Source organism: Myotis brandtii, unplaced genomic scaffold (genome assembly GCF_000412655.1).
Source record: "Myotis brandtii unplaced genomic scaffold, ASM41265v1 scaffold1954, whole genome shotgun sequence".
NCBI lineage: Eukaryota > Metazoa > Chordata > Mammalia > Chiroptera > Vespertilionidae > Myotis > Myotis brandtii.
Window position 1 is genome coordinate 177,417 of NW_005357285.1, and position 12,384 is coordinate 189,800.

Sequence of the window (12,384 nt, forward strand, 5' to 3'; positions counted from 1 at the left end):
CATCGATGCTTCCTCTATATATCTCCCCCTCTCTCTTCCACTAGCTCTAAGAATCAATGGAAAAATATCCTCAGGTGAGGAGTAACAAATACCCTTTAAAACAGTTATGCACATGACATGCAATATTAAATTTATACATTGGATCCCAGGATGTGATTGATTGGAGGAAAAAAGTTGGACAAGGCATGTTTGGTAAAGGAACCACAAGTTATATAACCCAGTGGACACACACACACACACACACACACACACCTAGTTTGAAGGGTAACTGTAGTGTATGCAGCATTGGCAGTGGCACCGTTGAGGAGGTGGAACTATTTCACACAAGATAAGGATGGGCCAGCATCAGGACACAGATGCAGGGTTTTATGAACTATTACTATTTCTACCTTTCAGAAAGTGATGTTTTTAGTCACAGATCAGATAAAAGGGACAATATGCACAATCTCCAACTAAAATCCTGCTGTAGCCTAGACAGTGAGGTGGTAGGACATTAGAAGACTTGAAAACTGTAGCTCTTTCTGGATCCCCCAAAGTTATCTGCTCTCTTCTTCAAACAGGCTCTTCCTCAGGTGTCAGAGTCACCTTCACAACATCAGAGGTTCCACTCTTCTGTCCCCAGAGGAAGGAGCACTAAGGAGGATGTCTTCTTTTATTCCGTGGAGACCCTTAATCATGGTGGAAATTGGATGCACCAGCCTAAGATTCTTCATCATACTTCCTGCCATATCTGCCACTGATGGGCCAGTGGCCCAGGGTGTATAGCCTTTCAGTTTGATCACTTCATAGGCACTTCCAACCACCTGTTTGTGAACTTCTGTCCACTGTTCCTCATCTGCATCACTGCCTAAATCAGGGTGCAGATCCTTTGGGGAGACACCAGCAACATTCACTCCACTCCACACAGGGTCACTAGAATGTCCATGCTCCCCAAGCACCCACCCATGACAGCTTAATGGGTGAACTCCCAGCCTCTCCCCCATTAGGTAACGAAACCAGGCTGAATCCAGATTGCAACCACTTCCAATAAATGGTTTTTTAGAAAGCCAGTTATCTTCCAAGCCACATAGGTCATGATACCCACTGGGTTGGAAACAACAAGCAAATTGCAGCTGGGGTGTATTTCACAACATTAGGAATGAAGAAGTTAAAGATGTTCACATTGCACTGGACCAAATTATGACGGCATTCTCCCTCGTGTTGATGTGCCCCAGCTGTGGTAATAAACAGCTTGGAGTTTGCAGTCTCACTGTGGTCTCTGCAGTCACACTATAGTCTCTTTTGCAGTTCTAAGGAAAAGGCTGCCATGCTGGAGACCCATCATCTCTCCCTTCGGTTTGTCTTCCGTGACATCAACAAGAGCGAGTTTATCTGCCACGTCCTTCATTCAGATACTGATGGCTCAGGCCGTCCAACAGCACCAGCCCAACGACTGTCGTCTTATTCTGGGGGCTTCGTTCTCCCTTAAGCAGACTCACTGTCAGCTGCTCCTTGAGAGTTGCCGCACTGGACTTAGGACCAAAGGAACGGATTGCACGGCGGGTGGGTGTCAGATCCAGACTAGGAGGCAGCTGCCCATGTCAGTGACTTCATTTTTACAAAAAAATTAACAAGATTTAATCACTTTTTCAAAAATATAAATAAAAATTTCAGTTTATTTAAATAATTTTGACTTACACTTTTGATATCCATGAATTATGACCTACTTGCTTTTAAAATTTCATGATTGATTTTGTATAGTTTAGGAATAAAATAAGTGTTTTGAAAACTAATTTTCATTTTTGATGAAAATACATTCAAATTTTAGACACTCTGAATACAACTTCACATATTTTTTCAGTCCTTTGAGTCATTGAGCATGAGTGCAGTTGAAATTGTGACAGGTTAAAGGAAATGCAAAAATGGAGCTTAAAAAGAAAAGAAAAAACATTCAGAAAAAAGAAAACCTTGAAAGGGATAATCTGTTTAAATTTTTAAAAACTGGAAACAACAAAATTTAGCAGCCTTCTAGTCAGCATGGCCCACATAAAATTTACAAACAGAATGTAACCAATTCTTTATTTAATGAATATTTAATTACTAATCAAGACAAAGGAAGTGGATTAAATAAGAAAGAAAACTGTTCTATAAATTACTAACTTGAATAGGTCCAATATGATCTCTGAAACTTCATGTTCTTACCATAAGGAGATTTAATTACTCATTAAAACAATGAGAATGTAAGGGAGCCTTCGTTTCTGCTCTTGTTAGGGCCCCAGAAGTGTCAGGGGCAGTCCTGGGCCGTCCAGATTCTGGCTGCAAACCTGCCTGGGCTGGGGGCCTGAGCACAGATTTCCATGCTCTGAACCCAGGACTGGCCACCAGACCAAGCTCATTGGAGTGGGACACAATTTCAAAGTCCCCAACGCAGTGGCTTACACAAAATAGACTTCAACAATGCTTTTTAAATTTATTTGAAAATAGTCCACCAGCTTGCACTCCTGGGATAGGAGGAAGAGTGAATTATTCCTTAAATCACTATATATTCAGTGAAGACGAGGGCCTGGCTTCCTGGAGCTTTTAGTGGAGTGGAGAAAGCAGATGTGATTCAAAGACTCAGGTAAGGCGACCTACAAAGAAACCCCGCCGCTCCACAGAGAGAGCCTCCCGAATGAAGGACCAGGTGGTGCGTGCACCCTCCTGCCCCTGGCTAGCCTCTCCTTCTCCACAGTTCTCTCCCCCTGTTCCTGGCACCTTCCTCTCTTCTCCCTCCCTCTCCAAGTAACCCCTTTGGTTATAGGTGGGATGAAATGGGAAATTCTTATTAGGAAGTGGCAGTACGCAAATGAATGGAAATTCAGAGAAGAAAGACAGCTTAGTGAAGCTTATGTTTAAAAAATAATCATCATGATGAATGTTCTCCTCAGAGAAATAAGCTTGCGCTGCAGTGTGTGAGCAATGGCTGCCTGAGGCAGCTGGTTGCAAATGTGGCTTCCGAGATTTTCATTGGTCCTGTAAAAACACACACACACACACACACACACACACACACACAAAAGCAGGCTGTGAGAAGAGAGAGAAATAAAATAAAAAGCTGGAGCTGCAGATGGGTGGAAGTCTAACTGATTCCTATAGAAATAGAGCATTTAAATTAGCTTGGCATAAAAATAATCAGGGCTGTGGGGTGGACTTACTAACTATATTCCCCACTGCCTGATTCAATTTCTGTTTTGAGAAATCCAGCACGCACCAGGTTCCTCCAAAGGCCCCATCCCAGCTCCAGCCTCAGGAACTAGGGCTGTGGCTGCTGCTCAGCAGTTGACACATGGGGGCAGGCTCGACCTCACACCTGGGCTTTTGACATGAGTCTTCCTGTTGTCCCTGCCTGTTCCAGCAAAATTCTGGGTTTCCTTCTTCATGTTATCTTGCTGCATTCTTATAGAAGTCCAGAAACCCTGGAGCCTTTTAATTTCATTTTAATATTTCCCCCTGAGATTAACTTCTATAGTCACACAAGGGAGCCCAGGCCCAGGTTTTGGTCATTAGTAAATAAACAAATAATATTTTAATAAAGTTGAAAGTATAGGGTCTCAATCAAGAAGGCCTTCTGCTAATCAACATACCTGAGTTTGTAAAGTAATATTCTGGGTATAAATTTGTACCAAGACATGTGAAGAAATGTTACATTCCTTCATTTTTCTCAGGCAATTTACCCTCACTGGGGTGGTGGCAAAGCAAACCTCTGTCACTGTGAGGGTGACCCGTCACTAGGGAAATGAGAGGCCCTGGGGCACCTGCTGTGCTTGGGAGAAGCCCCTGCCCTCCTTCTGGGCCTTTTGCTCATGGCCTTTGTGCCGGGAAGGAGGGCTTGCTCAGGGTCAGTGCTGGGCCATTCGTGCCCGAGGGTAGTTCCTGCAAGTGGGGCGCTGACTCCTACTGTTCCTGGTCCTCCCAGACTTGGAAGGTTCTACCGTCCTGCCACCAGGGCAGCTCCCTCACATCCCTCAGATCCTTCCTCCTTTGGGGCACCCAGCTGTGGGCACTACAAAGCTTAACTTTTGTTGTTGTTGACATTATGGTAAGCAGAAATAAGCCACTCAGAGAAAAACAAATACCACATGATCTCACTTATATAAAGCTTAGCTTTTAAAGACAAACCCTAACACCTACCTGCAAAGAATGACTTGGTGGGTGGGTGGGTACAGGGTTTCCCTTTTGGGTGCAAGGATGAGGCTTTGGGGCAATTTCAGCTTTGTCATTTCTGATCCCTAATGAACCTTCCATGACAATTTCAGATTAAACTCAAAACATTGACTGAGGCTGGTACCTGCCCACCTCCATCACCCCACCATCACCCCACCACCTCAATCACAGCTAGGTCTGAATCACAAGGGGGTGTTGAGGGAGGAGAAGCAAACAGAGGCTCAAAGCTTTGTTTCTCCAGGTGGGCCATCTCCTTTTCTTGTGCCTTTCTGGTCAGGGGAGCTGGAGCGAGTGCCTGCTGCCTATGGGCGGGGTAGGGCCAGAGGGCTTAAGGGAAACAACACTGGGCTGACTTGGCCCAGCTTGGCTCAGGTTTCAAGGAGAAGGAGTGAGACTTTCTACCTTGTGCAATGCCACCATACAAGAAAGTTGCATAGATAGCAATTCTGGGCAAGTATCGGACATTGACTGCTTGGTTTCTCCCCTAGGGAGGTGATGGAGGGTGTGTCCAGGCCTAGGGAAGAATTGGGAGGGTCCCGCTATCAAGGATGCCACCTGTGGTCTAGCTCCAGCCTGAGGATTCGGGGATGAATAACCCACAGTCCCGGCCCTCAGGAGCTTAGCCTCAGGAAGGGGATCGCCAGTGGGACAGGGGTGCTACCAGCATTCAGGACAGGTGCACAGCACCCAGTGGGAGGGGTGGCAGACCTGCCAGCCTCTGTGGCATGTTACCCTGGGTGGACACAGGGATCTCCATCTCAGCTAGCGGTCCCAGTCAAGCCCAGTGTCAAGGAGCACAGAGCTGGTTGTGCAGCAGCTCTTATGAGAGATTGCTGTTGGATGAACCCCCAATGATTCGTGCAGTGCACCAGAGGCCGGGCCAGCCCTGCGTTCCTGTCAGCAGCCCTGTGAGGGGGGGCCCCATCGTTGCCTTCTGTAAATGAGTCAGTGAGTGAGGGGAGAAGGCCCGGAGCTGCGTCAGGGGTCAGGCCCACAAACAACCCCAGCGAAGGCCAGTCTCTTACTTTCCTTCACCTTTGATTTTATATTATTTCTTCCCATGCTTATTATTATGGTGGAATTATTGCGGCAAGTCTTGAAGATACTAAAACACAGAGTGTTACCATTTTAAAGCCAAGGCTTTGCAGACCAGGAAACAGGGAGGAACAGATGAAAGGCCGAGGTAGGACGAAGAGCTGCATCTGGGCTCTTGGAAATGAAGATGGCTCTCATCGCCCAAGTCTGAGAGTCAAGCCAATAATGATAGTATTACCGCCGGTAGTCAGAAGATCGTACTAAAGGGGACTTGGGCTTCAGGATTGCCTCCCAGGGACATGATCAGGACAGAGCCATGGAACCTGGATGTGTGGCAGAGTCCTGACAGGCTGCAGGGCGTGGGCAGAGGAAGACAGGCAGCTCACGGCCTGGGCTGTGCCACCTCACTGCCCTCAGCCTGAGGAGCTACCGTGACTGTCCTGGGGACCCTGGGACACTTCATCTTCTGAGCTCCATCAAGATCAACGATGGCTTCCTCGGGTGGACTTGTCACATCACCTCAGCCCCCCTTTCCCAGGGGGACATGGGATAAACCTGCCCTCGTCGAGGTGACCGCAGGTACCCGTGCCCACAGCGCAGGGCCTGTGTTTCCTTATCCCAGCAGGAAGTGGGGTGCTAAGACCCGGGTGCTGGCACCAGGCCTGAACTAAATCCAATTCTCATTTGGATTTGCAAAACCCTGGGGAAAGTACTTGGTGTCCCCGAGCCTCAGGTGGCCCACATAGCAAGATGGAGACAAGCACAGTCCCCAACATTCTTTTTGGAGAGACACTAACTTTGTGTGGAAGAAACACATTGTGGTCAGACGCGAAACCTAAAAAAACCTCCTAAAGAGAGTGGGTCCTGTTAACCGGAAGGCTGGCTATTTTGTGGAGTGTGTTGGACACATCAATACTCAAGACATATTTCTGAGCAGGGGGAGAGCCAAGGCTAAGACCGCCCTTCAGTGCCCCATCCGCCTTGCCTGGCCGGTGCAGCCTGGAAGAGCCTCTGGAGCGTGTGGTTTGTTGAGGACATTTGCCGTCTAAGAAATCTTGAGCAAACTTTCCCGCCTACTCTGCTCTATGGCGATGGAATTCAGTCCAGGGATTCTAAGAGATGCTGAGGTCTGTGCTCAAGTTGGCATGGAGGAAACACGGGTGTTTGCTGGTGGCTGCAGCTGATAACTAATCACATACCGAAAACCTGGCCCAGAGGGAGCCTCCACACACGGTGTCTGTGAGCACTTTCCCCTTAAGGAAAATGAGTGTCTCCCTCCCCTTCCCTACCCAGTGCTGCCTCTCTTTCCACTCCCATCGGCCGGATGCCCCACCTCCCTGCCCTTGTTCACTGTCTGCATCACCAACCGCCTGGCATCCACACTGAGCTGCAGGGAAGGGTTGCAATGTCCCAGCAGCAGGAACGCAGGTAACCCCCAGGCCCAATTAAGGGCCCCGCCTTGGCTCCTGTAGGGGATCGTCTGCCCCCTGCATGCAGTGCAAACCAGTACCTCACTAGGCTGGGCTGCTTGTGTGGTGCTGCCGCCTCCAGGCAGTCTGCCCAGAGCTCCCAGGCACCTGTCTGAATCCTCTGACCTCACCCCTCTTCCCTGAGGAGGATTTGCCTGGCTGCTGCACCTCCTGTGTGGCACTTTTTAATTTTCTCTTTGGTTATTTTCATGCTTTTGACATTTTTATTATCGCACACTGTTTGGCTTGAGCAATTTGTTTATCCCAACATCTTGCACCGGCCTAGATGCATGCTTCTCCCCAGATCCCCTTCAGACTCTGGCATAAGCACAAAACTCCTTCCCAAAGAGCTTTTGACAAGGATTCTAGGAGCTTCAGGGCCCAGCCCACGAGGATGTGCTGCAATCTTAGTGGTTTATGCCTCTCTGAACATAGCTGGGCACAGAGGGCTAGCATGCACACCCTACCCGGTCTTTAGAGCTTTATGACTGGGGTGACCACGTGGCTTATTGCCCAAGACAGGCACACTTAGCGTGAATGGGGGCTCTATTCCGAGTTGCCAGGACAGCAGACATAGGGAGGGTTTTCCCTGGTGCTCGGGGGCATGGACAGCATGCTTGTCACACCTCCACCCTCGGTCTCCCCAGCTGACTTCATTAAGCAGGATTCTAACTGCAGCCCCATAGTCTCAGAACTGTTCCTGAACTACACTGGGCTCTAAAGCAAGATAGCGTGCCGTTACCAGGAACATCACGTACTGGAGCTAGGAGGAATCCTTTTACAAATGAGGACACTGAGGCCTAATTTACCTCAAGCTATTTGGTGGCAGAGTCGAGACTGAAACACTTTTACTTTTTGCCCTGGAACTTCCATAGCAAAACCCTTGTCTCCCAGAACTCAGGACAGAGCTTTCTTTAAATGCCATTTTGAAAATGCCATTACGCTCAATGGCTCCTCCTCAGCGTATCTGTCAGGTAAGTGAGTGTCCACTCATTTATTCACTCATTCGTCAGGCTGAGAGACAGGAGCTATATGTGCCTACAGCTGCCCTGGAGGGATCTCAGCCGCCAACACACCTGGATGGACGGGGAGGAGAGGCTGGGCCAGCTAAGGGCAGGGAGGAGGGGCCAACATTTAAGCTGAATCTTAAAGCAGGAGCAGGTTTTCCATTTGTTTAGGTTGCAGCTTCTGGGTCGGATCAAAGAGCCACTCCCTCTGAAATCACGAGGAGGAAGGAGGAGCGCTAGAAGTCAGGAATTTCAAAGATCAAGATTATTATTTCAAGTTTAAAAAGAACATGTCTCATAACTATATGCCAATTAGTCTAACACTGAGCTTAATTTTAAAATCTAGAAAATTTTAAAAACCTGAGTGAGATTGAATGCATAGGCTTTAAAGTCAGATGGACCCAGATGCGTGCCAATATTTTTGGCTCTATGTCCACGAATGACTTTTTGAAGCTAAGTTTTATCATCTGTGGACCAGGGATAAAAATATTTATCTCAAGGAGTCAGAATTAAGTGAAAAGTACTTGCATAGTGTCCAGCACAGAGTAGATAGCCAATAAAATATGCTATAATATACAGTGATTTATAATACAGCATGTGCCTACAGCTGCCCTGGAGGGAACTCAGCCACCAACACACCTGGATGGACGAGAGGAGAGGCTCGGCCAGCTAAGGGCAGGGAGGAGGGGCCAACATTTAAGGACCAGGAATAAAAATATTATCTCAAGGAGCCAGAATTAAGTGAAAATGTGAAAAGTACTTGCATAGTGTCCAGCACAGAGTAGATAGCCAATAAAATATGCTATAATATACAGTGATTTATAATACAGTATATATACATATACTGCACATATGTACATATGTACAGTATATATAATGTATGATATGATGAATAATTAGGAATGAATTTGTGTTCACTTAGAACGTGAAATTAATTTTATTTTGGTGTTAGTATAGCTATAGACATAGTAAATCAGGATTTTAGCAGAGAGGTTAATGAAAATCTCCAATAACATCTTTGTCTTTATGATGGGAATTCTGGATAGTGATTAACTGAGGGGAGGATGGGAGTGGAGCAGATCAGGGTAAGTACATAGGAGACTTCATCTATATCTGTAATACTTTGTTAGTAAAATAATTACAAGGAAATGTGACAAAATGTCTGGGTGAAGAGTGCTCACTTCTCACCAATAGCTTAATGTTTTCAACAATGACTTTCCCCTTAGAACAGCAGTTCTCAACCTGTGGGTCGCGACCCCTTTGGGGGTCGAATGACCCTTTCACAGGGGTCGCCTAAGACCATCGGAAAACACATATATAATTACATATTGTTTTTGTGATTAATCACTATGCTTTTTTAATTATGAATTTGTAACAATGAAATTGGGGGTCACCACAACATGAGGAACTGTATTAAAGGGTCGCGGCATTAGGAAGGTTGAGAACCACTGCCTTAGAAACTCTTTAAGCACCTGCAACCTGACTAAACCAGTTGTCTTGGTCCGTTAGGGCTGCTATAACAAAACACCACAGACTGGGTGGCTTATAAATTACAGAATTTATTTCTCACAGTCCTAGAGGCAGGAAGTTCAAGCTCAAGGCACCAACATGGTTGAATCTGGTGAGAACCCTCTTTCTGGTTTATTTCTCTCAGTGTCCTCTGGGTCTTTGATCCATGAGGGCTCTGCCTTCATGACCCAATTACCTCCCAAAGGCCCCACCTTTTCATCCACCACATTGGGCATCAAGATTTCAACATATGAATTCGGGGCTGGGGGGGGGGGGCAAACATTCAGACCACAGCACTGCCAACCCGGATTTCAACATATGAATTCGGGGCTGGGGGGGGCAAACATTCAGACCACAGCACTGCCAACCCTGGAAATTTTGTGATAGATCATCACATTTTGAAAAATGTTTTAAAATTGAAAACGAAGGTAGTTCGGCAGATAGTATCATAGAGCCAGCGGTAGCACTGGGATGGAAGCTAAAGCAGGAAGGAAACATTACATTTGACAGGCAGCATGTCCTTCGTGGTTCCTCAGAGGAAAAATGACATTTTTAACTCATCAGGAGACCCCTGAGCCCCCACTCGCTGAACCTCATTAAGATACGAACATCGCCTCCTCTGAGAAGTGTGGGCAAACGCTCTCCTAGAATGCAACCAAGACTTCCAAGAAACCACGTTTTACTTTGAAAGTAAAATCAATGTTTAGTGAGCATTTGTGTTGCCAACCATATCAGATTGACTCGATTTTAATTTATTTTTCTCTTTCATAACTAAAACACAAGTTAAAGGGATCTAAATTTTATGCAATTTGACTCTGGCTGTCACAAAATCCAAGATCAGTTTATGCCTGCTCTGATTTGATATGTCTGAGATCACACATTTTTTCCAATAGGGCTGATATTCAAGGAATAAGCTTTGTACAATGTCTGCGGAATAGGTTCACTTGCTGTGGGCGTACCTACCAGTTAACTATTGCCTAACAAACCACCCAAACTTAGTGGCTTACAAAATAGAAACATTTATTATTATTCATGAGTCTCAAGTCAGCTGGGCAGTTCTGCTGCTCTGGGCCAAGCTTTGCCGATTTGGATTGGGCCCTTCCTGCCTCTTTGGTCAGCTGCAGGTCCAATGGGGCAGATGAGTTGGTCAAGGATGACTTCATTCACATGAGTGGTGGCCGACTGGCTGTTGGCTGGGGTTGAGATATCTGAGGGTGTACATGTGTGCATTGCAGGGCATGAAGAACAGGGATTACCACCAGGGGAAAGATGTCACATGTCATGTCACAGGCCTGCGGGGAGGCCACTCAGGACAAATGTGATCTGTTTTGCATTTTGCCTATTGTCCTGAAACCTCCAAGATTAAGAAGATGGACTTTGAAATCAGGAAGGCCTGAGTTAAAACCTAAATTGGGGCAAGATCCTAAACTTTCTGAACCTTAGTTTTCTCATCTTTGAAATGGGGGTAGGGATACCGACCTCCTGGGGGTAAGATTAAGTGAGATATGCACATAAGGCACTTAGCATGGTCTCTGGCACGCAGTAGATGCTCAGTAAGTAGAAGAAACATTAGATCCTTCACCTTTTAGGGAGTTAATTGCTCACGTGACTCTAGACCTCCCAGGTTCTTCCTTTTCTTTGGCATGTAGACATGGGTACCTTAGTATGATTGTGGGTGCAATGGGACCCACATTCTGTTTATATTATCATTAACAGAAGGAGGGGGTTCTGGTTAAAGGGCCTGGTTGTAGAGGTACTGGGCCCATCACTAACCCTGAGACTGGCCCCTCAGAAAGTAATGGAACGGAGGCAGTAGCTATCCTGTTTGGTGAGATTCCAGCCCTAGTCCTGGTGCCTTTCAGGGAATTCTCAGGAAATAGAGATCTGATTTATCCCTACTGTTGTCCACTGGCTCTGCCTGGAAGAGCAGCTCAGACAGTGCTGCCCAGGGTGAGTTTTGAACACAGGTGTGCAGACATCTGTCCAAGGTGATGCTCCACAGGTGCTGGGCCTGGGGCCCTCAGATCCGCCCCTGCTGGTAGGTTTACAGGGACGCAGAGCAGAAGAATGTGCTGTCGAGTGAAATGCACAACCCTGGGGGAGGCCATTCTTGGAGTAACAGACACAGTCCATCAGCGTAAATGAAGGACTGAAGATCTGTTCCAGAGCCACTAGACATCCGTGGAGCACAGCTTGGAAATTACTGCAAAAATCTAGGCTCTCCTCTGTCGGCGCTGCTGGAGCAGATCCTGGAGGCACAGGTCCCTGCTCACTGAGGGATCTACCGGGTCTCTCAGTGCCACACCCTGACAGCCACACCCATCCTGGCCCTGCCACCTCAGCCCCTCAGCGTTTCCCTTCCTACAGAGCACGTCTGAGTCAGACCTAAAGCCATTCACCATAGCTGGAAACCAATACTAGAACCTTCTATCAAAGGGTTGACCATTTGCCCTTAGGCAGAGATCCACAGGGTGGTGTGCAGCCAGGTGCCAGCACCTTCCCAGCACACCCTCCAGCCTGGAACCTTCCACGCTGCCTTCCCTGAGCTGGTGCAATGAGAGTTGTGAGCACTCGGCAGATTGGCGGTTATTTTTAAACACCCTTGCTGGGAGGCAGCAGCGACCTTAAAGTAGGTTGTCTCTCTTTTTCTGACATTTCAGTTTTCTCATGAAAGCATTTATTTGTAGAAACAGAGAATGCTAAGCTGCAAAAGCACCCACGTTATGCAAATGGCAGATGTTGGATGTCTCCCACGTTGATAAAGGGAAACAGGACCAGCTGCGACACGCCCTCGGGGTGAAGGGGACAGCTGGCTGCCTGTCTTGAGAACCACCAGACTGTCTGCAGAAAGCATGCTCGCCTCAGGCCCCGGAGCCCCCGGGGGCCAGGAGCCTGAAGACAGCGACTCACTCACGCCCTGACCTTCCAGCAGAGGGGGCAGGTTTCCTGGGGGTATGACACCATCTCCACTTCCCCCAGCCGAACCCCTATTGCTGCTGGTTGTCCAAGAAAGCCAGTGGCGTTTCTTACCCTCCCCTGGCTGAAGTGACTACACTTTCCTGTCCTATTAAAAGAGAGAAGATGCTGTAACCGGTTTGGCTCAGTGGATAGAGCGTCGGCCTGCGGACTGAAAGGTCCCAGGTTCGATTCCGGTCAAGGGCATGTACCTTGGTTGCGGGCAC

The 12,384-nt window shown here is 47.4% G+C and overlaps 1 pseudogene; it reads right to left on the reverse strand.

Annotated features, from left to right (window-relative positions):
• Nucleotides 1-405: 405 nt before the first annotated feature.
• Nucleotides 406-3,413, reverse strand: LOC102243623 (annotated as a pseudogene).
• Nucleotides 3,414-12,384: the final 8,971 nt, after the last annotated feature.